Source organism: Lissotriton helveticus, chromosome 7 (genome assembly GCF_964261635.1).
Source record: "Lissotriton helveticus chromosome 7, aLisHel1.1, whole genome shotgun sequence".
Classification (NCBI taxonomy): domain Eukaryota; kingdom Metazoa; phylum Chordata; class Amphibia; order Caudata; family Salamandridae; genus Lissotriton; species Lissotriton helveticus.
In genome coordinates, this window is record NC_136068.1 from 151,681,312 (window position 1) to 151,706,475 (window position 25,164).

At 46.0% G+C, this 25,164-nt stretch overlaps 1 protein-coding gene across 2 annotated transcripts in view; it reads right to left on the reverse strand.

Moving 5' to 3' along the window:
- Nucleotides 1-25,164, reverse strand: part of EDN3 (endothelin 3) — a 430,092-nt gene that overhangs the window by 302,139 nt on the left and 102,789 nt on the right. The gene's annotated exons all lie outside the window — the stretch shown is intronic.

Sequence of the window (25,164 nt, forward strand, 5' to 3'; positions counted from 1 at the left end):
GGCAGACAGTCTGCTTTGGTTTTCGGGCCTAGAAATAATGTCCAGTGGAATGGGCAGAGGAGTAAGCATCGTTGGTGATGCAGGTGCAGCGACACCAGAACCCAGGGGTGTGAGGGCCCAACTAAACCCCTATTATGGCTACTTTACTAACTCCTTTCTTGCATTAGGACCAAGTGCACCCTTGCTGTGCCTGTGTTGTTTTCAGCATCAAACAATGGCCCTAGAGTGGGGATAATTGGAGAAGAGGAGACACCTTAACATTAGACTTCTGGAAGATGGCATAAAGGAGGATGGGAGGAGGACTTTAAAAAGGGACAGAGAAGGCTTCAACCATCACAAGGCAGCAGGTCTCATTAGTGAAGCAAGCAAAGTGGCACTGGGGCCCAGGAGTGTGAAAGGCCCACTGCATCACAATTAAGACTGTCTTATACTTTACAACAAGACACCGGGAGAGCATTAGGGATGAGGAGGGCCACACATGGGCACTCATTGTTTTACTGAAAGTGACAGACAATCTGTTTCAAGAATGGAGTGATAAGCCAGATGTGGTGGAGAAAGGGTAAAAGAGGCAGAGGGTATAACCTACTCTTCAGGGCTACGGCTACCATTAGTGCAGAAGGCACATTTGCAAGTGCATGAGGAACTCAGTTAATGGGAGCAGTGTTTTTGTCTAGTTGGTTTTTATGTGTTTTCTCTTTTATATGTCTCACATTTAGTGTGGAATAAGAGCTACTGAAAAGGTGCCTCTGATATTAGCTCATAAGCACCACCCCTGTGCTCTGCCTTACCCCTCCCAATTACCCAAGACTTTCCATAAAGTTTTGGAGGGGGGCCTGACTAGGGCCGGACTGGCAGCAGCCCTTACCCCCTCCGGTGGGTCGGATGGGGTGGGGCCTGGTTTTGGGCCCAGTGCTGCAATACTGGCCCACTTTATCAAAAGCTGGAGCAGTGCTTCTCACTAGCACGCACCCCCCGCTACTGGGGTCGGGCAAGCAGATTGTAAGAGCTGGTTGCTGCTCCCAGTCCGGCCGTGGGCCCCACTTCAAAATATTTTCGTATGGGGGCTCAGCGCAGAAAAGTTTGAAGACATCTGTTTTAGAGTACAGGGAGTAGCACTCGTCAAGTTGAGAGGAGGAAGGGTTTATAGAAGGGATGAGAGGCAGTGGAAGAAGATGAGAAGTTAGAGTTGAGAGGCGGAGGAAAAAGACGAGAAGTGTGAGATGAGATGAAGAGATTATAGTAGGGGTGGGGTAAGTGAGTAAATGTGTAGTTTTTCACTGATAGCACGTTTCTAACCACTCCCAATTTAGGTAGGTTGGGGAACTGAGACCCAGGACAATAATATTAGAAAACTATTTTGGTAAAGTGAGGAGACCAGGAATAGAATTCAGGTTATCTGTTCCTTGGCCGGCAATTAAGCCAACAGGGCTATGGCTTAAAAGTGCCTCACAGCTTGGCCATCTGCAGGCATGTGGTTTCAATTGTGGCTTTGTGAACCTTGCCTCCTCTGTCCCTAGTGGATGCTACTAAGCTAATATTTTAGGCAAAGTCAAGTAAGTGTTAGCTAGAATAGTGGGCGAAAGAACACCATAAAACCTGTAAGAATACAGATTAACTCTAGGTCTCTATGTACTGCAGCAGGCGAGAAAAAATAACTTTTGCCTGATTGTATATATCTGTAGTCATGTTTTTTTTATCAAATATGTGTCAATTGGGTTCTCAATTATGCATGTTTTAGCTTACAGCCTTGATGCATGTGCACGATTTACTCTGCAAGGCTGCATTTTATTAATCCCAATGCTTTGTGTATGCACGGGTCTCTACAGAAAGAGAAAAGAGCCATGAATTGCAGTTATGTAAGCATTTAGGACTCTACACCTACATCACACGTGAAATAACACCACTGCCTGCTTTGAGTATCAGAGGCAGTTTTAGACATTGGCAAAGTAGTTTTTAGTGAAGTGCTAACACTGTAACCTTTGATCCCCAAAATATCAGATAATGCTTTATAGCACTGAGGGCTGACAACTGTCCTCAGCACTTGAAACTGAAAGGAGAGTGTCTTTAGTAATCCGGTTTCAAACCCGAAAGCTGCATGGGGGTCCTGTTTCAGTTTTCAGGTCTATGTACACTCTGAGGCCCGTAGAAATAGCTGATACCGACCAATGACAAGACCATTTAAGTGAGCATAATGGTAAGTGAAGGCGCACAAAAACTACCTTGAAGCTGGACCAGTCAGTCACGTTAGGAGCACATTTCCTGCCTTTTTTGCTGCTCGAACTGCGCTAAAGCAGACCCACTATTCTCACATTTACGGTCAAAATCTTTTTTTTAAATCGAGCAACTTTTTTTTTGAGGAGGAGCTACGCTCGCAACCAAGATGGCCGCATAGACTCCCGGCTCCGCCGACCTCCGTCCCCCGACGGACAATCCTGCTACAAATCCTGAATTTCCACCCTGCCTCCGGGTGTGTGAACTGCTACGTTATATTTTGGTGCGATCCTGGGATTTTTTCCAGCTTCGTGGACGAAGTTACGTCGAGTTTTAGTTTGGGGCCTACACCAGCTTGTGAGCCGGGGACTCAAGTACCGGCCCAGCCGGGTTCCAGTTGAATAACATCGGCTGTGGGTGATCATCAGGGTCCGGTCCTTGTACGTGGGAAAACATTTTTAAGCCCGATTTTGACGGCGGTTGTTGCTCTAGCCTACAATCGATGGTGGGTTGACGAGGCACGACAGAGCGCTGCGGGTGTGGGTCCCCGACCCGGAGACCTGGTTTGCCACCCGCCGGTGTCTGCCGGATTGGGATCTACGCCTGTGGCACCGGAACCTGGACCGCGACCTTGATAAGTCCTCGGTCTCCCTCCGTGACAGTCCGTCCCAAATCTGCCGATTCCCCTGGGGTAGGTCGGGCCTCGGGGGGACACGAACATGGATGTCTCGGAACAGGATTCGGTGGGACGGACTGAGTCTGAACCGTCGATAAGATCTGTATTGGCAGCGATCGGGCCTTACATTCCCATGTGGAGTTAATTGTCCGGAAAATGATTGTGGTTGCACACAGACTTGGACAAGTGGGGCCGGACCCTGAACCGTCTCAATATCCTGATCAGCCTATATCACCCACGGCATTCCCCGTAGCGGCAGTTGGCCCTGTGCCACGAGAGGTGTCGGAGCTTCATGGCAATGTGATGGCCGATAACCGTGTACTCGACGTGCTCTATGTATTGCCAAGCCCACCATCATCGCCTACCGAGTTTGGTTTAATTGTTGCTCCCCTTCCGGACACTCTTGCTTGGAACTTTCTATGGAATGATTCAGCGTTCTACCCCTCTTCGACGCTTTCAATATCCTCACAGAGACAAAGACGTCGGGAGCCTATGTCGATGAGGGTCACGGTTGATGCCGATAGAATTCCCAGGGACTTTATAACTTTGCCTCGCCTCATAGGGAACTTTATTGAACTATTTTCACATTCCGACTATCCTGCGGAGGCGAAAGCCCGTCTGGAAGGGGCTTGTACAACTGATCGGAAGGGTCAAGGATGGGACTGACTGTTGGGGTTTGACACCATGGGTTTTCTGAAGTGGGATTCATTACCATTGTATTTACGGGAGGTAGGGTGGTGGTTACTGTTTCCCCTGTTTAGTTTTAAAATTTGCTTTTCAATGGAGTTCTGTGTTTATTATGGGGATTCTTGGTTCTGGCGGGGGGGGAGGGGGGACCGGGGGCCAGTACTGAGATGTCCTCCAAGTTTTACTACTTTTAGTACTTAGTTAGATGGGGCGACAGGCACGCACCTAGTTGGGGATAGGGCGCAAGCCATATGCTGGGGTGCAGGGTGGGGGGAGGGGTGTTTGTGTAGACAGTGTTTGCAGTTTTTATGTTTGAAATCCTTCAAAATCCTGATATAGCAGGTCTTCCTGGGTAGCGGATTTGTGCTATGGGGTAGACAGGTTCTGGTGGAGATATCACTTGCGTGAGTTAGCCAATTGTCGCGTAATTTCACAGTGTTCAATATGTGGATGTAACATCGTAACCCTCTTATTGCTGCACCCTTCCCCCTCCCTTCTATTCTGGGTTGTTATACAAGGTTTATCCTGTTTTCCTGGGGAGGTGGGGTGGGTGGTAGACGTTTGTTTTGATTATCCTGATTGTAGTACGGCCATATACCAGATGTAACACGTGAGCAAACTTTCTTGATGATTCTCCGTCTATATGCCCTGTATGTCTATTATTGATCCTTCATTCCGTGAAGTAAGCCACCTGTTATTGTTGTTCTTTTTCTTCAATAAAAAGATTTATAAAAAAAGAAAAAAAAGAAATCGAGCAACTTTTTCACCTTAGGTGTACAAGTATGGTAAATTTGCATGAGCGCAATCCCTGCACCTATTCAGCGAGTGTCTAGGTGTCACTTTTTCCTAAACATCATGATTAAGTCAAACTTAGGCATGGGGGAAAAAAATGTGTCAATCAGGCCCATTGTCAAGAAAGGTATGTTTTTGCCCTCTCGAGTAGGAAGCGCTCCCGTGGAAATGATGCTAGTTTGGTGAAGTGGAATCTGAGTGAGCAAGTCTGCATGGGTTGTGCGTGTGCGTTTTTCTATGTGGTTAGATCAACGAAAGATGGACAATATCCAAAACCTCGCAGATTTGTGGCCATGCAGCAAAGCTTTTCAGTTTCTCACCCTGAATATGGTTGTAGATTTTCTCCTGTCAAGGGAAGGAGTAAATGTGCTTTCTGTGTCGAAGTAGGGTGAAAGCAAGTCTAAACCTGAGGAGGAGTGTAGGTAAAAGGTTTTCTCCATAAGAAAATACTTTCCTTGTGGAGAAACGAGTAATAAAGAAGTATAAACCAGTACAAAAAAAGCATGTACATGTGGAAAGAGGTATGCATATTACTTCACTTGTGAATCAATGACAGCAGTAGACTCCATAGGGTAGGGATTTAATTATTATTTAAAGAATATAAATTCAAATGAAATTTTAGGGTTAGCCTCCAGCTGTAAATTTCCAGACTCTTTTTCTGTGGAACCCATAGGTTTGATGGAAGTTAAATGCTAGTGATGTGGTAGCCCACCATCTGCAGATGACATATTGTTTACAAATGTTCTAAGTTTGGAAAATAATTCAGCTAAAACTACACACAAAAATTTAAGTCTATTTTGTTTTGCCACTCTACCACCCGAGGAGATGTGGGACTGGCGAAAGTAAGGATGTGCTTGATGACATTTATCACTGTTCAGCTACAATAAAGGTACTAAGAACTCAGAGGCCTGTTCTAGATCGCACACCGGAATATGTTATGCCTTTATTTTAGGAACAAGGAGATTAAGTAATTTGCCCACAATCCTAGGATTCTAACCTAGTTACCCAGATCAAAATCAGTAGCTCCAGCTGCAATGGCAGAGGAGCATCGCCCCACTGGCTCAGAGCCAGCAGCTGAAAAATGAAATTATATTTTATTGTCGTTTTACTTTTCAGCTGCTGGCTGAGTCAAGTGTATGCAGGGAGGGGCGGGCCGGGCCATGGGAGGAAGGAGGAGTGGAGTGTGCTTATTAACTAACGCGCATGTCAGTTTGGCCGGCCGTCTTAGGCCAGCCAAACAGACACGCGCAGTAAGGTTTCCGAGGCAGCATCAGGTACATTTAAAACAAATTATGAATCCTCCGCTGCCCTACCACGCTGACAGGCAACACCTCCTCCATGACAGGTAGAATATCTGCAGATGGATAATATTATGAGTTGCTTTAGACAAGAGTATCAGAAGTGAGAGTAGCCAAAAAATCTAGTTCAGGGTCATTAAATCCCACACCAAAGGGGAAGTTTAGGTGAGTGTCGCTGGCACAAAGATCCTCTTCAAGAAGCTAAATCTGAGCGCAAGTTTTTCTCAGGAGAAGTGCAACAATTGTTATAAAATTAGCAAGTACAAACAAAAGGATCTTGTATGGTTCGGGGATGGAGGGCAACTTCACAGAACGCCCTTTGAGAGAAGGAACTGGACGTTTCGTTGTGGTGCTGGGTGCAGTGCTACGTGAAGAGCTGAGTTTTCCGCTTCTTTCTCAAGACAGCGAAAGGAGTCAAGTGACAAGACGCATCTGTGGTGGGATGGTGTCCCAGATCGGTGCGTATAGTTTTCGATTGTTTGTCTTTTGTTGCTTTTCTTTTTGGTTTCAAGTTTGGTGATGATGAAGAACTTTGCTTCTCACTGAAGTCCAGAAATGGTGATTTCTTTTGTCAGGAAAGGTGGATTGGTGTTTGTACTGTTTTGTAATTGATGCAGCAGATCTTGAATATTTGAAATGTATTCAGACTTTTAAGAAACCGTAGGCGAGGAGAGACGGGTGAAAACATAAACAAGCATTGGCATAGCCAATAGGTCTCGCCTTTGGGACCTTATTAGTGCTTAGCCATGCAACAGTTGATGTTGTTGCACCAAGGATATTGTGCTGCATAACTACTTATAAGGTCTCAAAAGCGAGACCTATTGGCTATGCCAATGCTTGTTTAGGTTTGTGTAATGTCGTCTGTTTGATATTTTTCTGTTCGGAAGTGCAGCCTCGGGCCAGAAAGAAAAAAAGGTTTACAATACTAAAAATCAACAATTAATTAACTAAAGCAAGACAGAGTGGTCGCAAAGTGCCAGGATTGGTTTTATTACACAACACCACCGGGAATAAAGAAAGCCTCTAGGGGCGATTGCCCCCCCCCCCGCCATTGTAGATCTGACCCGCAAGTCTGCACAGGTGCCCTCCTAAGGCATGGTCCAACGTGCACTGGTGGGACACACGTTACATTGGGTGCGTTCATGCAAACCTTTTCATGGCGTTAACCTTTTTACGTCATGAACAATGTCATAATGAAAGGAAGTTCGTATATTCTACTGCGAGACGGTATGTTTAACTGTTGTTAGTTCATTTGTTTCCTTGCTGTGAACAACACTGTTTCTGTGGCGTTGTCTTGTGGGTCCCTTTTGTACTTTTAATAATAAAAGTATTTCTTTCAAATAGTCGAACCCGACACAACAACACAGTGGAGAATGATGGGGACACCTTGTGGGGTCTAAACTAAGTTAATTGCTCATTCTTCGCGTTGGCGTGGGCTGACCACGCTGATAGTCACCCCATATACTCTGTGGAGGACTGGAGGGGCATTCGAGAAACTTTGTCGGGCCCTAGGGATTCCTGTATCAAGGAATACAGCGGTAGCATGAAGTATGCCTAGCCATATCCGTTGGGAGGAGCAGGAGCAGAGAAGTAAGTGAGAAGAGCTCGTCATGTTCCGAGGGGTTAAGAACCACACCGGAGGCAAGCTCACCGCTGTAGCGTGGTGATTCAAGCAAGGGCCGGACTGGGAACCACAACCGGCCCTGGCAAAGTGTTCGGCCGGCCCCCCTCCCCACTTGGGGGGGTTGGAGGTGCCGCCGAGCTCTTTGCTGGGGACGGTTTTCGGCCGATTTTGGTACAGTGACGATCGGGGCCGGTTTTCGGCCGATTTTGGTACAGTGACGATTTTGCAGCTATGCTGCAAAAACGGCCCTGTAACAAAAACGGCCCCCAGGGGACCAAAACCTGCCCCCACCCATGCGGCGCACCGGGGGATTGCCCGGTGCCCGCTATGGCCAGTCCGGCCCTGATTCAAGCCTTCGCTCGTTTTCCTCGCCTTACAAGACCAAGGCCAGGGAGAACTGACAGGAGGCCTTCTTCCCTGGTGTTGTGGCGGGACTACCGAGGCACTCTCCGCGCGCTAGTTCGGGCGGTGAAAGAAGCACAACACCAATGTTACCAAGCATTGGCCGCGAGTGTTGTGATGGGACTACCTTGGTACTATCCGCGCGCTAGTTCAGGTGGTGAAAGTAGCGCAACACCAAAGTTAACAAGCATTGGCCGCGCGGAATGCATAGATGGGGGCTGCAGCTGGAGAGAGAGGTGGAGGGAGTGTGTGCGCTGCGCGCGGAAGCACTTAATGAGCCATGATGGCTCGTAACTGTAAAACAAGGCTTAATGGGATAAGAAAGGCAGATGGCGGCTGCGCGCATGCTCAGGAGCGTGCATGCAAACTTTAGGCCAGGAAAAGCTTGTGGGTAGCACTTTGAAAAGCCCCTTACTAAAAGTCGAGCAAGGAGCGCATGCGCTGCTCCAGGCACGACCTAAAAAGTGCAGATGCTATAATATGAGTGGATGGTGAGACACCAATTAGCCATCATATCCAAATATGTAAAAAAATGTACCCCGCAGTGGGAGTCCGGGCAGTGTCTGGGTTCTACATTTAGTCTGCTACAGGGAGGATAGCCAAAAGAGAGGGTTTGAGGTGTACTGTGTCTGGGTGGGACTGCAATAGTAGTTTTGTAGCATTTGTGAGCTGGTGGCACTCAGCTGCTTAGGATTGGTCTTACGGAGAAGAGGACTGATCGTCTTGAAGGAGCTGAACTTTTTCTCAGTTAAGTGTTGCAGTCTAAAAATGATAGTAACTTGTGGGGGCTGCAGTGTTCTAGAGCAATGTGATTTCTCACAAGCTGCCAAGATTAATGTCTCATGATCTTCTGATACACAGTCAAAAACACTCCAATGCCTTTGAGCCACAATTGTTTTAAATACTGGTCAAAGCAGTAAAATTCCTACTCTAAGCGGGCTGTGATTTATTTAGGGTTAAGGAATATCAAAGCCTCAGGAAGCGGTAATTTGTTGCTGTATGACATACTAGACCCAAAGGGCCTAGACCCCGAAAGAATCTATTTTGCTGTTGATGGGGGAATTAGGTGCCACCAAGCCGTCCAAGCAAAAAAAAAAAAACAATAATAATCTGTTAGATTATTTGTTCATCTGTAATGGAATGTGGAATATCTTTTAGGATAGAGCCTTCGGCGTGCTGAGTTCCATCACTTGGCCTGTGTAGCATGTAGGAAGCACCCCCACTCTAAGAACTCCAGCACAAATGAGATGGAAGAAAATGTTGTTTCTTTATTTCTAAGTAAACACTTTGGACACCAGGAACATTCAGGCAAGCCAGGAAACCACTGGCAACTGACTATACCTCAGAATTCCATAACCCACTAGAAATTCCAATAGAACATAATGACATACACACAAAAAGAGATTACATCATAAAAATATTAATGAGAACATAACCCCAATACTACAGCCTGAGTATGGTTAGGAAGAAGCCACACAGCCCACAGGATGGACTACCTCTTCTCACCACACCACGGGGGCAGTACGAGGCTTCAGTAGAAGGCAATGGATCTCCTTCAACTAAACAAAAGTTAACTTGATGTACTGGAGCAAACTCGACAGGCACAGTGACCACTTTGGAGTTTCCTCACATGCACTTGGGTCATCGGGCCCTGTAGCTGTTGTCTGCAGAGACGCGTGCGTTGTTATAGGAGCTGTCAGAGCTGGAGTCACCCAGTTTGATTAAACAGGGAAGATGAATTTGGGACTCTTGTCTAATTTGTCAACAGTCAATAACTCACCCACATAAACTACATTTGCTGCCTTATGCATTCCGTGCACATTTATGGGAGAGTACGCTTTTCAATGGCTAGCTGTAGGGCAGATTTTGGAAATACGAGAGCTGCATCTCAAACTTGTTCCTTCATGCTGGGAGTTATGAAACTATCTCCAAATAGCCAACATGGAGGTCACAAGGAATAAACGTATTCACATGTTCATCTGCCATACACATTTGGTATTAGAAGCCTACACATTCCATAAACGTAAAGCAGGTATTCCAGAATCTGTTTGTGGAAAAATCTATCAATTACTGCTCTGACATTAAAGAATTGCTTTTCACAATCATTACAATCTCACTGAGGGAAAAATGTGCTTTGAAGCGGGTGCCCTGGTGCCGGCACTGTTTTAGCACTCTGCTCTCTCATGTAGTGGGGTGGAGAGAAGATCCAGAGAGTGGGGGAGAGGTTGAGGACGCCAGATCTTGGATGAAGGTGTGAGGGAGTCAGGCAGGATGCTGAATATTGTGTTTTGTAGCTACTGGCATTGGGAGGAGGTTATCAAGGGTGGCTGGTAGGAAACTGGGTGGTCAAAGTCTGGCATGGATAAGGAGCCAACTGAGGCTGATGAGTTCCAGAGGCAGTTGCGTGACTGGGCATCTGTGACTACATGTCCTGCATGCATAAATGTTGTGAAGCATCATTGCGAGTGTACAGGCGTGGTGGTAGGGCCTCATGTTCGAGGAGGTCACAAGATTTGCATTTCTTGGATTGTTTTGCAATGGTTGTCACAACCTAGTTGTTGTCTTAGGTCTTTGTTTTATATCAGGTGTGGGAAGCCTCATGTCTTGATCCGTAGCAGAGTTTCTGTGACTGCTATGTATTGTCTTTTGTGTCTGTTAAGATACTGTATAATTTAACAGGGTGTTGTTAGGTGTATCCTATGTTTATCATTGCATTAAAGATCTGTAATATTTTACTATACAAAACTAGGACAAAGGTCAATTAAAAAAGTGTTTGTTCTTTGGTGAATGAGTAAACTAGACATGTTCGTGAGTGAGTGGGTGCAAAATATTGTCCCTGAGTTTTTTATGCATGGCATTGGATTTTCTTTTTCCGGTTTATTAGAAATGGTAGTGTGTATTATCCTGTGTCTCCATTCGCTGTATGTCTGATCTGTCAGGAATGCTGAAGGTAAATGATGTAAAAGAATGTTGGTGTGGAGTGGAAGCTAGGAGATAGGAACTGTTGAAGAAAGCTTGGAGCCCAACAGAACCTACTTGCTGTAACCTAAGTGACCAACATGAAGTAAATAATTTACATCCTACCATAATGGCTCCAGATTCTTGCATGAAGATCATGCACAAAACCTCAACACCCTGTGCCCCCCATCCCAACGAACAATACCGTTTCCAGGGCACAATGAGTTTGCAGTGGATGTAGGCCATTATCTTTGGCCGCACCATGCTCCTAGGGAAGCACAGCGGGCGCAGGAGCATCTAAACACACAGATTATGACTTTCAACCACATCTGCTGGCCTTCAACTACACAGTCTGACCTGTCTTGCTGTCCGAGCGCCTGCAGGGTGTGAACTTTGACCAAGCGCAGTGGTTCATTTGTGAAAAAAATAAGTTCTGGGGCTCTCGCCAGGATATTGAAATGTAAAATCTGATTCTCTCTTTTTCTAATTAAGCTGTGCCTCATCCATTTTTCACTCCTGCCCTGCTTTCAGTCTGGCTCTTTCCTTGACACCGCACCTGCATAAATATTAGTAAAGAATCTAGATTGGGGCATTAAGGCTGTGTATACAAGCAGATTCAGAGCAAAAGAACAGTTGGTGTCTGCACTGAGTTTTTTAAACAATGTCACAGCCTTAGATAAAGTTTACACAGATAGCCTATCTTGTCGTGCAGCTTCAGGACGTGACAGTTACACAAGGCACCAAGGCTGTTGATTCTTACCGATTGTTTCATTTGTGTGTTCTTCCCAAAGCTCTATTTACCTCTGGACGTCCCTTGCTTGTGATCATTGCTATAAAAATCCATGTAACCATCGTTCAGTGTGCTCTCTCCTAGAGTATCTGTATGGTGCTTGTCAGATGAGGCCCCCATTCATGAATGCTAATAAATTACCTATGGTTTGTATTTCGCTCCAGTGTCGATTCTTCCTTACTTGTTAAGAACCCGTGGACGAAGTGGTGACCCTGCACCAGTGTGTTATTAATAATCTGCTCCACAAGGAGGCAGCTTAGAGCAGCCCATTTCTGCTGTTAGCGCCGCCTAAAATAGCCATGAAAGTGGGGGGGGGGAGGGGGGGGAGGATGTGGCGTAACGCCCAGAGCTGCCACCTTTAGAGCTGGGGAACCAGGTTTGAGTCTCGGGTCGGCACAACATGCTGTGATTCTGGACAAATCACTTAATCTCCCTGTGCCGACCATAAATGAACGCAAAATGTTCAGCTGTGAACACTTTGATTCTATATCCATTTATAAAACCAGGAATTTCATATGAATGCATCCTTTTTAAGAATACAAAACACTATCAACTAGTTTTAACCTAAATTTAGAAACACAAGGAAGGGCTCTATGACCCTGCCAAATTTGGTCTCAATTGTCCATTTGTTTTGTTTGTAAATGTATAACTACCATGTCTGTTGTGGCTAAAATGGAGAAATCAGATTGTAGGACCAGGGAGAATATTCAAGGACAGTGATGGCTGGTGACAATAGTAAGTGTTGGGGTGAGCAAACTAGCACTGAGAGACACTAGCAATGCCTTTAGGCTGTGGCAAAGCTCTCAATCTTGGCTTGTTATAAACAGTAGGGCTTATTTACAATATTTGGCATAGGACAGCGCCGCAGGCCTTTTAGCTGCGCTGTCAAAAGAAAAGGGCAGGAATACGCCGCATTTACAAGTACAGCACATACCTGTCCTTTTTGCCAGGGCTAGCGCACAAACTGCAGCCAAGCGCCAACACAGACACACTTGCACCATGGTGCAAGAGTGTCTGTGTTGTTGGCATGTTTGTTTTTCTGCAGGTAGGGACACCTTCCTACACAAAACAATCAAAGGAGGTGTTTTCCTCATTATTTGTGTGCTGAGGTGGAAAGAGGAAAAAACTAGGAGAAACGTAAACGTTTTATCTCATTATGCCTGCTTTGGGAAGGCGTTAGTTTTGGTGCTGCCCCAGATTTACACTATGTTGTAAATTGTGGGCGGTGTCGAAAAACATTGGTGTTGCATGGGAACACACGCAGCAACAACCATGGAATGCCCCTTCCATGCAGAGTAAGTCATTGCCTTACTCCATGTTTACAAGGCCATGAAAAGCCACTGCACCTCCAGAGTGTCACAAAAGTGATGCTCCAGCGGCGTAAAAGTGCCACAGGCCCTTTGAAAATATGCCCCAGTGTTTATAACGAGCCACCACTGAGACCTCTGAAGTTCAGGCTGAAGGTAGTGCAAGTTTCTCACACTGCCTATCAGTGGGTCAAAGAGGTGCCTCTGTGCAGCCCACTCAAGCAAAATTAAATTAAATGCTTGGCACGTAAGCTTTAACCTCTTCCGTGCGTCGCAAGGCCCACGGCCGTCTGACGTCACAGTGGGCGTGTGCGTCGGATGGCTGGGGGCCGTCCGATTCGCGCACGCGTAGAATTCGCCTACACAGCTGAGGAAATCTTGCGCGCAGCGAAGCGGATAAGCAGTCACTAAATCGTGTCATGCATTACATTAACATTTTAAAGATAAACTTTAAAGATAACTTTAAAGCGTTCATGTAATGCATGTTAGCGATTAAGTTACTGTTTGTTCTATTTAAATATATGAAAAACAAATAAAATATTTACTTAGCTACTGCCTGCATGTCCTCCAGTACTGGTGTTCTTCTCCAGTTGTACAGAAGCCCTAGAGTAGTGATACTCAAAGTACGGCCCGGACCTTTACATGCCGCCCGTTAGTGAACAGCAGCACGAGCTGCTATTTAGTTGCTGAGCACTAATATTTAGAGTTTTTTTTTTTTAAATAAGGGCAAGCATTCATTACTCTGCAAATAAATGCTTGTTGTTTATCTAACATGTCTTTAGACCCCCTTACTCAATACCTGACCAACCCAGCCCCCCTACTGGCATCAATGCGGCCCTCGGTCACACTACAAACCGTACTTTGGGGCCCCAAGAACAATGTTTGTGAGTCGCATGCCCTAGAGGAAGCTCCCTAACTAAGCCAGACGCTGCTCTCATGCTGTCAATCAGCATGAGAGAAGCTCCAGGATTGGTTGGAGGGGGCTGGTTCGGAGCTCTTTTAGGCACTGGTGCCTGTGCCTGCTCTCCACCGGTCTGTCCAAGATAGTTTGGGTTGGAGAGGTTTAGAGTGCGCATGTCAGGCTGGCCATCGCAAAACAGCCCACCAAAGTGAAATGTGCACGTTAAACTGCCATCACCACTCCTCTCTGCAGCCAATGTGCAGCAGTGGCCCACCCTGCTCCCCCTGCCAGAGGAAAAAATTAAATGGTAATATACACAGTTTATAATCTCATTATATAAGCGCTCTAATGTAGCCTCTCTGATTATGCCAGTGCTCATACCATAGTAGTGTTTGAATACCTGCAATCCCCTTATGTTGCCAGGTATTCACAGATCTTCATACTGGGGCTGAAGGTAGTGGTCAGCAATAGTTCCAGGGCTAGAATGCCCTTTTGAGTCTGTGCAAACCTACTAACTTGCATGTTTTAAGGGTTTCAACAACACTCTTTCCCCATACTAAGAAATGTTGGAAATTAGCTCCTGACAATGGCAGATGTAAACCTTCTTCCAGAGTTGGGGACAAATTGGTTGGAGGGAAAGTGAACTTGTAAAACTCAGATTTTCGCATGAGCAAATCTACACATGCATATTTGCCAATGCTAAAATGCAGTTCACAAATATTTTCTTGGAGTACTATTTCTTGTTCTACTTCTGTAAATTCTTGGGAATTCACAAGAGCTGTATAGCTGCACTTAATGCAAGGACATATACAATGGGTGCACTTTTGAGACTTTTTTCAATAACTGGGCCCCTAATTTGGTCTGGTATTGACCATGACCTTTTGCATTTATTAAAATTCTGTCTCTCTCTCTCTGTATCGGCTGACTTCACCGCATTGTGACCGCATTGTGCTCTTTCACAGGGAGCATATCAGCACACAAAATAGTTTTGTTCAGTGCCAGTAACTACTGTGGCAGTGTGTGATTCTAAGACCAAAACACAATTTTTGTTTTTGCCAATGTTTCTTATAAGGGTGAGGGCCTGGCAGCTCCCACACCAATAAGGTTTTTTCAAAAACCATTCCAAAACAAGTCACACATTGACAAAACTAAAAAGCTTACCACCAATTTCAGACCTGCTGGCTTAGCCAATGCTTGTTTGTTTTTGTTTCCCACAATCTTATTGAAGCTGGTTACACTGATTTTCCGTTATGAATATTTTGGGGATATACTAGCATGCATCAACACATGTTACTAAATAATGCTGCAAAGAAATGGTACCCTAAATGTTACAGTAGTTTAGCAAAATGTTTTTTTCTGCTTTCATTTTTTTATGAACATTTTATTTTGAAACCAAAGAATCATCAATATTGTCAGAGAGCATTCTGGGAGCGTTATACATAGCCTCATATTGCTGAACTTTGAAAAAGTGTGTACAGATTTTTATACTGGAACCACTAGCAGTGGTGCAGTTGAAGCTTACAACATTTACTTACAGCGCTCACCCTAATAATTAAGGGTTTCAATTAATGAACCATAAATACAAGTTTTAACAGCATTAACTTATGAGCAGACACATTACCTTAACTGCAGACAGTGCTCTTCCTTGATCCATAATGTGGCACTGCAAACTGGCAGTCAAAGGGTTTGTGCTGCAGAGGGTTGGGCCTACTTGTCCCAAGGACAAAATACACATGAAAACGTGTTGCCCTTGACCCAAAACAATAGGTCCTGGGCGTCAGGCTATAGGAATTCCACATCCCTGATGTGACAAGATCAAATCAAGATTTAAAGGTATCTTAAATACTCCTTCACTTTGTGACTGAACAGAACACCTATTTTTTGTCAGCTGGCCAGAAGGGAAGAGTAGGCCCTAAATATAGCTCAACTTGATAAAATATGTCTCCAGTGGATTTGTTGAGGACTGCAATACCAAGCGAAGTTACATTGTTTTCAAAATAGCGAGGGAGCTACAGTTTTCTAGCAATGTCAATCCGGATCCTCAGTGACATATGTACATAAGTAGCAGGGAATTGCTGATTATTTACATATGTTACATAAAAATCAAACCTAATTGAACGATAAATATGAGATGAACTAACTCTTCAAACCGTGTATGTGGATGACTTAGGGCCTACAGAACTAATTTTATCAGATCATAATGATAACACAGTGTGCGAGATCACCATACTAATTTAGCTGTAGATTCACATTAGTCACCCTAACAAAATTACAGAAACTGAGCAGAAAGAAACATTAATTCTGCTGACTAGCGAGCTAGGTGATTAAAATTGCAAGGCCATCTGGTTGTGCACAGAAAAGATTTGGAAGGAGGAAGGAAGCAAAGCTGAATACATTTGCTTGCCTTTTGGACATGTCTATGACTGAGACTTTGTTTGTTCTGTACAGTGCAGATACAAAAGCTGCACATCAACTTCGCCTCCTCTCTCTATGGAGAATCACTGCAGAGACAGGTATAAAGTGACCTAAGAATTTGAGAGGGGTAGAAACAAAGACTGGTTGCCTGAGGGGAGATACCAGAGACCCATTTCCGAATACAGGCCCAACAGCTTTCTGAAGTATGCAGGAATAAGTACATGGATTGGCATAAATACTTAGGAGAAATACTAATCATTCAGCCAATAAGTAACCTTGAGGCTTATTACAAATTTATGTAGAAGCTGGGTAGGGATTGGTCTAATTTATTACAGCTAGTAAATGTGATGTAAAATGTTTTGGGTTTTTCTAATGTTCATCTTATTCTATGTAATGGTTGCTGAGATGAATATTTACCATCATTCTGATACATTAGATATATGTACGTATTATACATAATAAATAACTTTTTATTGTAAAATACCAACATATTTGAGTGACAACTATTTCAAGCGTCCAAGGTGAGGGTTCATGCATCTGCTTATACCTCCTGCAAATAAGAGTTTCTCTGCCAGGGTTGACAGACTCATAACAGTCTGTATCTGAATAAGCCTAACTCTTCATAGGGAAGAGCGAGAGACACCTGCCTGTTCTCGTTTTTTTCTGAAGAGGGTGTGACACGGCTTACCCCTCAGATTAAAGAGATCTAACCCGGTGTGTCCACCCACCCAGAAAATGGGGAGGTACAAAACAATACATGGTAAACAGATTCACCAGTGGCTTGTGACCACTGCTAAAAGAGCTCTTGCACCACAGATGGAGACGCCATTCGTGATCCGTAAGGCATCTTTGGTTGAGTTCATCTGCTCTGGCATTCAGAGAGCCCGCCAGATGCTGTACCACCAGGTAAATGCCATGAAGTTCCAGCCAAGTCCAGCGGCGCAGAGCCTCTTGACAAAGGGTCCACAACCCACCCCAACCTGTCGGTTGCAGTACCACATGGCAATGGTGTTGTCCGTGATCATTTGCACCAACCATCCTATGATTGAAAGATAAAAAGGCTTTTAATGCCAAGCGATTCACCCAAAGCTCCAGTAGGTCGTTGTGAAGCTTGGACTCCGGCTGAGACCGGAATCCTCTGATCACCACAACTCCCAGGTGGTCACCCCATCCCAGAGGTGACACATCTGTCACTACAGTCAACTTTGGTTGGGGAAAGGGGAAGGATCTGCCACTGACCCAATTGAGTCAGTGGCAGAATTTGTGAATTCACAGGACATTGGTCATCTTACCATCAGTTGGCAGTCTTACCACCTTGAGTGAAGTGTGATATTTTAGGATTGGTGAATGCTTGTATGAATGAGATTGGTAGTATGAATGAAGTGATGTGTGTGACACTATTGATTATTGATGATGTCTATGTATGATATATTTGTATATTTTTTAGTCTGTTTTGATATTATGAAAATAATTTTTTTTATTGTTTGCTAATTTTGTCTGTGTCCATATGGCAAAAAAAATATGCCGGGTCAGCTTCAGCTAGCGATGTATAATTTTGGGACTCTTCTCTAGGGCCCTTGGTATTTTGAAATCTAGGCAGTAGCTTTCCTTGCTTGGTTTGTTCTATTTAATTCCCCTGTACTACTTGCCTAGTATTAGTTCTCGGGGGTTCCCCTTCTGATTGGCCCTTTGCAAGGGAGAGCCTGCACATCTTAATAGAGCAAGGACAGATGGCCCTCTGTCAGACGATCGTAAGTGGGTGGCGTGGGTGGCAAAGGGGAGGGAGTAGCCTCTTTGGACAATCTGTAGAACCCAACGGTCTGATGTTATTGACCACCAGTGGGGAAGGTGATGGCGAACCCTGCCTCCCCTTGGGTGCTCATGACATTCTGAGGGCAGATGAAAGAGGCCTGGTGGCTGCCCGGAGAGAGAGGCGGAAGGGGGGAAGTGGACTGATCTAACCGCTGACCGCCTGTATCACATGGTCTCGGGGCCAACCCCCTCGGCCACGTCTGAAGAAGAACTTTACTGCAAATCTCACATCAGCAACTGCCTGAGAGAGTATGGCCCAGCCTCCTCTGGGACCATAGCAGCACTTGTGCAACTGAATCCCAGAGTGTAAGAAATAACAGCCCAACAGGCACACAGTGTTCACCTACCACAGTGCCAGGCTGGGGGAAGAGAACATTCTCTTGCCATTAATGTCCAGCCTCTTGGATTCCCTATCCAGTGGGGTGGAAGAGAATGCACCAGGGTGTATGCGGGATGAGGAGGCTTGGATCATCAAGCTCTCCGTGGTAGAGTGCTGGACAAGGAAACTGAGACCTCAGGAGAAGGGCAATGGTGGCGGCCAATCGTCCTATTCACAAGAGCCCTGACCCCTGGAAATATTCTAAGGGAAGGAATCTGAGGCTAGAAGTCTCTAGCAGACTGGACTCTTACTGGATAAATAATAATTGAAATCAGCAGGCATCAATATATTTATTCATCAGCTTATATAACACCATTATCTTGGGCTACCAGCAATGATATACCTGAAAAGGTACATTTATAAGTAATACTTCCCCATGCAACTTGCAACAAAAGTGTACTTTTCTGCCCCAGCTTGGTACACCCTGGGTTACTTCCGTATGCACCTCTCACAACAGCATACTACTGTTCCCCAAATTAGCACACCATAGGGTACTCCCCTACGCAACTTCTCACTTTGGGATACCACTTCTCCACAACTGCTCATGTCACAGGGTTCAGTCCACATACCACCTCTTGTGACAGAGTTCTGCTATTTCCCCAGTTTGCACCAACACACACAAGTATAATACATTTGATTCTCACACAATGGGGTATTACTCTTTCCAACACCTGCAACACTTGGACATGCATGTAGCTACATAAAAACACACAGATGGGTACTACCCCTTCTTCCCCACAATGATAACTAGACTCCATCATACCAAAACACATGGCGCTGAAAGAAAATGCACATGTTGTACTCCCAAAACAACACACAGGTAGATCATTTAAACATCCCCAAATGGCTTGCAGTACTAAGCATTTGACAACACAATAACCATTAACACAAACTGCAAATTCCAAACAATTGAAGTGAACGTAGACTGAAATGTACCAACCCAACACATGCATTACCAACAAGATGCATATAACACTCGTCATTATGCAAAAAATCACCAACAAAACTGTTGCACAACCTAATGAATATCACATATAGCAGTAACCACACACAGCCTTTTACGGAAGTACATAGAATACTACGAACTCTGAGAATTCCAAATAATCCCGCTGATTAATTAACTAAATGTCGTTTTTAGGTCGAGCTGACGTTAGCATTCATGCGAAGCATGAATGCTGTCAGCTCGACAACTAATGTGATCCGTTTTTAGGAGAGTGGACACCAAAGTGTTACGAGCGTGTTCAGTGCCGGATTTCACCTCGGGAGCGCGCAGCATTGTCTGCAGTGGCAGTGTCAGTTTCGCTTTTGTATTACTTTCGTTTTTTCCGAGGCTGGCTGAGGGTAGCTTGAAATGAACAGGCTTGCTTTGAACATCATGAGTAATTATTTCTAGCCGTCTTGTAATGAACATGCACGCTGGTATTCTTTTTAAAACACTTCTTTGTAAAGGCACATTTTTAATTATCGGAAGCATCACAGTGAATAAATGGGTCAAGCTGTTGGTTTATTTATTTATTATTTTGGCGTCATATTTACTTTTACATTTAAATGAGTGGCCCCCACCCCTCTGCATGCACGCACGCACACACAGGCGCACACACACACACACACATACACACTGCCGCCCTGCACCCCCTGCATACACACAGACACGCAAGCACGGAGCCCCACTCACCCGGACTTCTACTCGTCCCGCTCCGGGCTGCTCCCTCCGGCGTCAACGGGCACAGGGACACTGGCACTCCGCTCCTTGGCTTCCCGGGCGGACGCCGGCTGCACGCAGGGCTCTCCTCTCTCTGCTCCGGAGCCTTGCGCCAGCCATTGCAGCCTGCCTCCTGGGAAGCTCCGGTCGCGGTCGACTTCCTGCTTCTGGTCAGGCCCCGCCTCTGTCTCGAGGAGGGCTGCCTGACTTTCGCCCAGCCCGGCCTGCTTTCGCTGGAACAGCCGCTGGACGATCAGAGCCATCAGACGAGCACAAGAGGTTTACGGTAAATGTCTTTTTAATTTTTTTTTTTATAAACACTATTACTAGCCTATGCACTGATTCTCTTATCCCATACCCGCATATGCTATCTCTCATCACGCATCTCACTATATGAGTGACATTTTGATAACGTATGAAACTTTTTGAGAGGCACTTCACTGCGAGTAGAAGGCGGCAGTTATGTCGTTGTAATAAAATGAATATAAGAAATAGATTCCTTTGTGCGTTACAGTAGGCACTTAGCTTTGTTCCCATTCAAGCATGGGTTTCCCCGGTCCAACATACAAGTGGCGATGACTAAAAATACAGGACTGCCTGAACAAATAAACTTTCAAACAACACAATGATTTTGGACTTTAAGCAAAAAAAACCTGATAGATTAGTTTTGTATAGCCCACTGTTAAACAGCGCCTTCACTGAGTGAATTTAATTGTCCTGGTGGCAGACACTCACGAAAGCTACACAAATGAAGCCTTTTTTCCTACATATTGCCCCTTTGTTTCTCTCTTCTCTGCTTTATATCAACCGCCTCAATACAATTTCTTTTCCCCTCTGCCTTTCTCTTCAACTCTTCTCTCATCTCCCTGCTCTCGCTCTCCCTCCCTACTTACACCCTCCCCTCTATCCACACCCTGTGATGTCGGCTTACAGGCCCTCTTGCCGCACATGGAATCTACCCGTCTCTCACTGAGAGTGACTATTTTAAGTGAAAGTCGATGACATTATGTAAGCCACTGGTTTTTAAATGCCGCAAACTTTTATCCCCCTCCTGTGATGTGAACCTTCTTTCGGGACGTGGTCGCCTATCGCCACCTGCAGGCCAAAACTGCAGGCCTCACACCCTCACTCACCCTCACTCACCCTCACACCTCCTCACCCTCACACCTCCTCACCCTCACACCTCCTCACCCTCACACCTCCTCACCCTCACACCGCCTCACCCTACCCTCACTCATCCTCACTCATCCTCACTCACACACCCTCACACACCCTCACACACCTTCAGACACCTTCAGACCGTCACACCCCCTCACCCCCCTCACCCTTATCCTCACACACCCTCACTCACCCTCACCCCCTCACTCGCCTTCGCCCCTCACCCACCCTCACTCACACCCTCACCCACCTTCATACCCTCACACACCCTCATCCTCACTCACCCTCACACCTCCTTACCATCACACACCCTCACATCCTCACCCACCAACACACCCTCACCAACACACCCTTACCCTCACTCACACCCTAACACCCCCTCACCCCCTCATCCCCTCATCCTCATTCACCCTCACACCTCCTCACCATCACACCCCCTCACCCACCCTCACACACCCTCATTCACCCTCACACACCCTCACTCACTTTGACACCCCCCACCCTCACACCCTCACCCCCTCATCCTCACTCACCCTCACACCTCCTCACCATCGCATACCCTCACATCCTCGCACCCTCACCAACCCTCACACACCATCACTCACCTTCACACCCCCTCACCCCCTCATCCTCACACACCCCTCACCCTCACAACCCTCACACCCGCACTCACCCTCACCCCTCACTCACCTTCACACCCTCACACCCCCTCACCCTCACACACCCTCACCCCCTCACCCCCTCATCCTCATACACCATCCCTCACCCTCACACCCTCACTCACCCTTACACCCTCACACACCCTCACTCACCCTCACCCCCCCTCACTCTCCCTCACACCCTCAGCCTCACCCCCCCATCACTCACCCTCACACCCCATCACCCTCACACCCCCACTCACCTTCACACCCCCTCACCTTCACCCCTCACCCCCTCATCCTCCTACACCCGCACTCACCCTCACACACCCGCACTCACCCTCACACACCCGCACTCCCCCTCCCACCCTCACTCACCCTCCCACCCTCACTCACCCTCACACCCTCTCACCTTCACCCCTCACACACCCTCACTCACCCTCACTCACCCTCACCCTCACACCCTCCGCCTCACACACCATCACTCACCCTCGTCACCCTCACACCCTCATTCACCCACCCTCACTCACATCACACCTCCTCACCTTCACACACCCTCACATCCTCACGCCCTCACTCACACCCTCACCCACCCTCTCACCCCTCACCCCCTCATCCTCACCCACCCTCACACCCCTCACCCACCCTCACACCCTCACTCACCTTCACACCCTCACACACACTCACCCTCACACCTCCTCACCATCACACCTTCACATCCTCACCCACCCTCGCACCCTCACCCACCCTCGCACCCTCACCCACCCTCACTCACCTTCACCCCCTCATCCTCACTCACCCTCAAACCCTCATCCTCACTCACCCTCACACCTCACTCACCCTCACACCTCCTCACCCCTCCTCACCCTCACACCTCCTCACCCTCACACCTCCTCACCCTCACACCTCCTCACCCTCACACCTCCTCACCCTCACACCTCCTCACCCTCACACCTCCTCACCCTCACACCTCCTCACCATCACACCTCCTCACCATCACACCTCCTCACCATCACACCTCCTCACCATCACACCTCCTCACCATCACACCTCCTCACCATCACACACCCTCACATCCTCACACCCTCACTCACACCATCACACCCCCACACACACTCACCTTCACACCCCCTCACACCCTCATCCTCACTCACCCTCACACCTCACCATCACACACCCTCACAGCCTCATCCTCACCCACCCTCACACCTCACCATCACACACCCTCACTCACACCCTCACACACATACAACCACGCACACACACACAACCATGCACACAACCACGCACACAACCACGCACACAACCACGCCCAACCACACACCCAACCACACACATACAACCACACACATACAACCACACACATACAACCACACACATACAACCGCACACACACAACCGCACACATACAACCGCACACACACAACCGCACACATCTATCTATCGCCCTGACCCTATCTATCGCCCTGACCCTATCTATCGCCCTGACCCTATCTATCGCCCTGACCCTATCTATCGCCCTGACCCTATCTATCGCCCTGACCCTATCTATCGCCCTCACTCAATCTATGGCACCACCACAGCATCACTCAGGGGCACCACAGCATCACTCAGGGGCACCACAGCATCACTCAGGGGCACCATAACATCACTAAACGCCACACCATCACTCAGCGCCACCACAGTATCAATCTGTGCAACCATTCAACAACAACTGGTTCAAATATGTTCTCTCAATGTTTCAAGCTTTATTACAAATGTCACAAAAAGTTGGTAATATTTCACTTCTGTTCTTGGATTTTCATCACAATAAAATACACTGAACATATTCTTCACAAAAGTTATTTACAAAAGTTTAAGATATTGCCATTATAAGTTACAATAACTTTTATTTAAGTATTAATTATTGAAAAAAATTAAAAGCCATTGTTATTTGTAATATCAATACATCTAAGTCACGTAAATACAAAACATGTTGCATTACAAATGCCTATAGGTGTCACAATTACAAAAGATAAAAGTATTGGCATTGAAAATGACAAAGCTATTAATTTCGCTATTTTGAAAACAAACACATAAATAAAAAATGTGTCATTTACAAGACCAATAGCTCAAACTTTCCTAATGCGAGACCTATTGCATTGCAAATGCTTGTTTAACATTGCAACTGGACAATTGTTAGTCATGAATTGCTTCATCTTCCCATGACTTCAGGACACAGTATACCCTTGAACAACACAATCTCATTTCTATCTGAAATGTCTTTGGAGATATCCTTAATTATGTTAGTCTTTTTCAACGTGCACAGACCTGTCCCAATCTAACATTCAGGATCTCCTAGTCTAAATTGCCAGCTTCTTTGCTCTTTCACCCAGGCCTGGAATGCAAAACATTGGTGAGGCTCTCTCACAAGCAAGGTGCACTGCTGTGCCCCAAACACCACATTCTCTTTATGCAGCACTGTCTGACTCGCGCTGTAGATATGCCTACCCAGAGGAAGCAGCAACTCCGTCTACTTACACTCTTGCAGAAAACAAATACCCTCCGTCTTTATCCTCTTGACAGACACAGTCCATCACAATTCTATTGCACTCTCTCAGTCAAACACTAAATTAATGACACCAAACACTGTACAGGGCATGGTGGTTTTAATGCATAGGCCACCAATTGTTTTTAGAAAACGGTGGAAACTAGTTTGGAAGTCATATCCAGTGCTTACTTTGTGCCGGTGGTTTACGGTGGAGACTAGTTTGGAAGTCATATCCAGTGCTTACTTTGTGCCGGTGGTTTACAGTGCTCGGCACCGACACTCAATTGTCAGCATAGGCTCTAGTGATAGCACACCACATGGTGGTGTTGTCTATTTTAATTTTGAGATCAGCACAGCAACCGTGTTTATTAAGTCAATATACACTGAAAATTAATAATACCAGCGTCTTATGCCATTATTATAGCTTTGTGTGGCCAGAAAAAGTCTAAATTGTCAAACTTTTAGGATGTCGATGCTTAGATGATATGTTGCTACTGTCAATGGCAGCACTGGCAGGGTATGGGTGGTGCAGGCTGCAGTAACCTTCCAAGAAGAGCCTTTTTTTAAACAAATTAAGCACTGGTCATTATCACAGTCGACCTGATTCTCCCAAGGGGAAATACTACTGAGCTTTTAAATGTAACAGTGACAAAGGATCTGGAGTAAATATACACTAAATAAGTAGGGTTCGTACCAAAAAACCTGACCCTTGGAAAAAAAAAACTTAAAAAAATCTCAAACATAGTAAAGAAGAACCAAAGTGGTAACGTTGATTGTTCCATCCAGATGATTACAAACGAGAGGCCTTAAATAAACTTATAACACAGTCTTCTCCAGAAGACTGGGTAAACAATCTTACACCATAAATACTAAGAGAACTAACA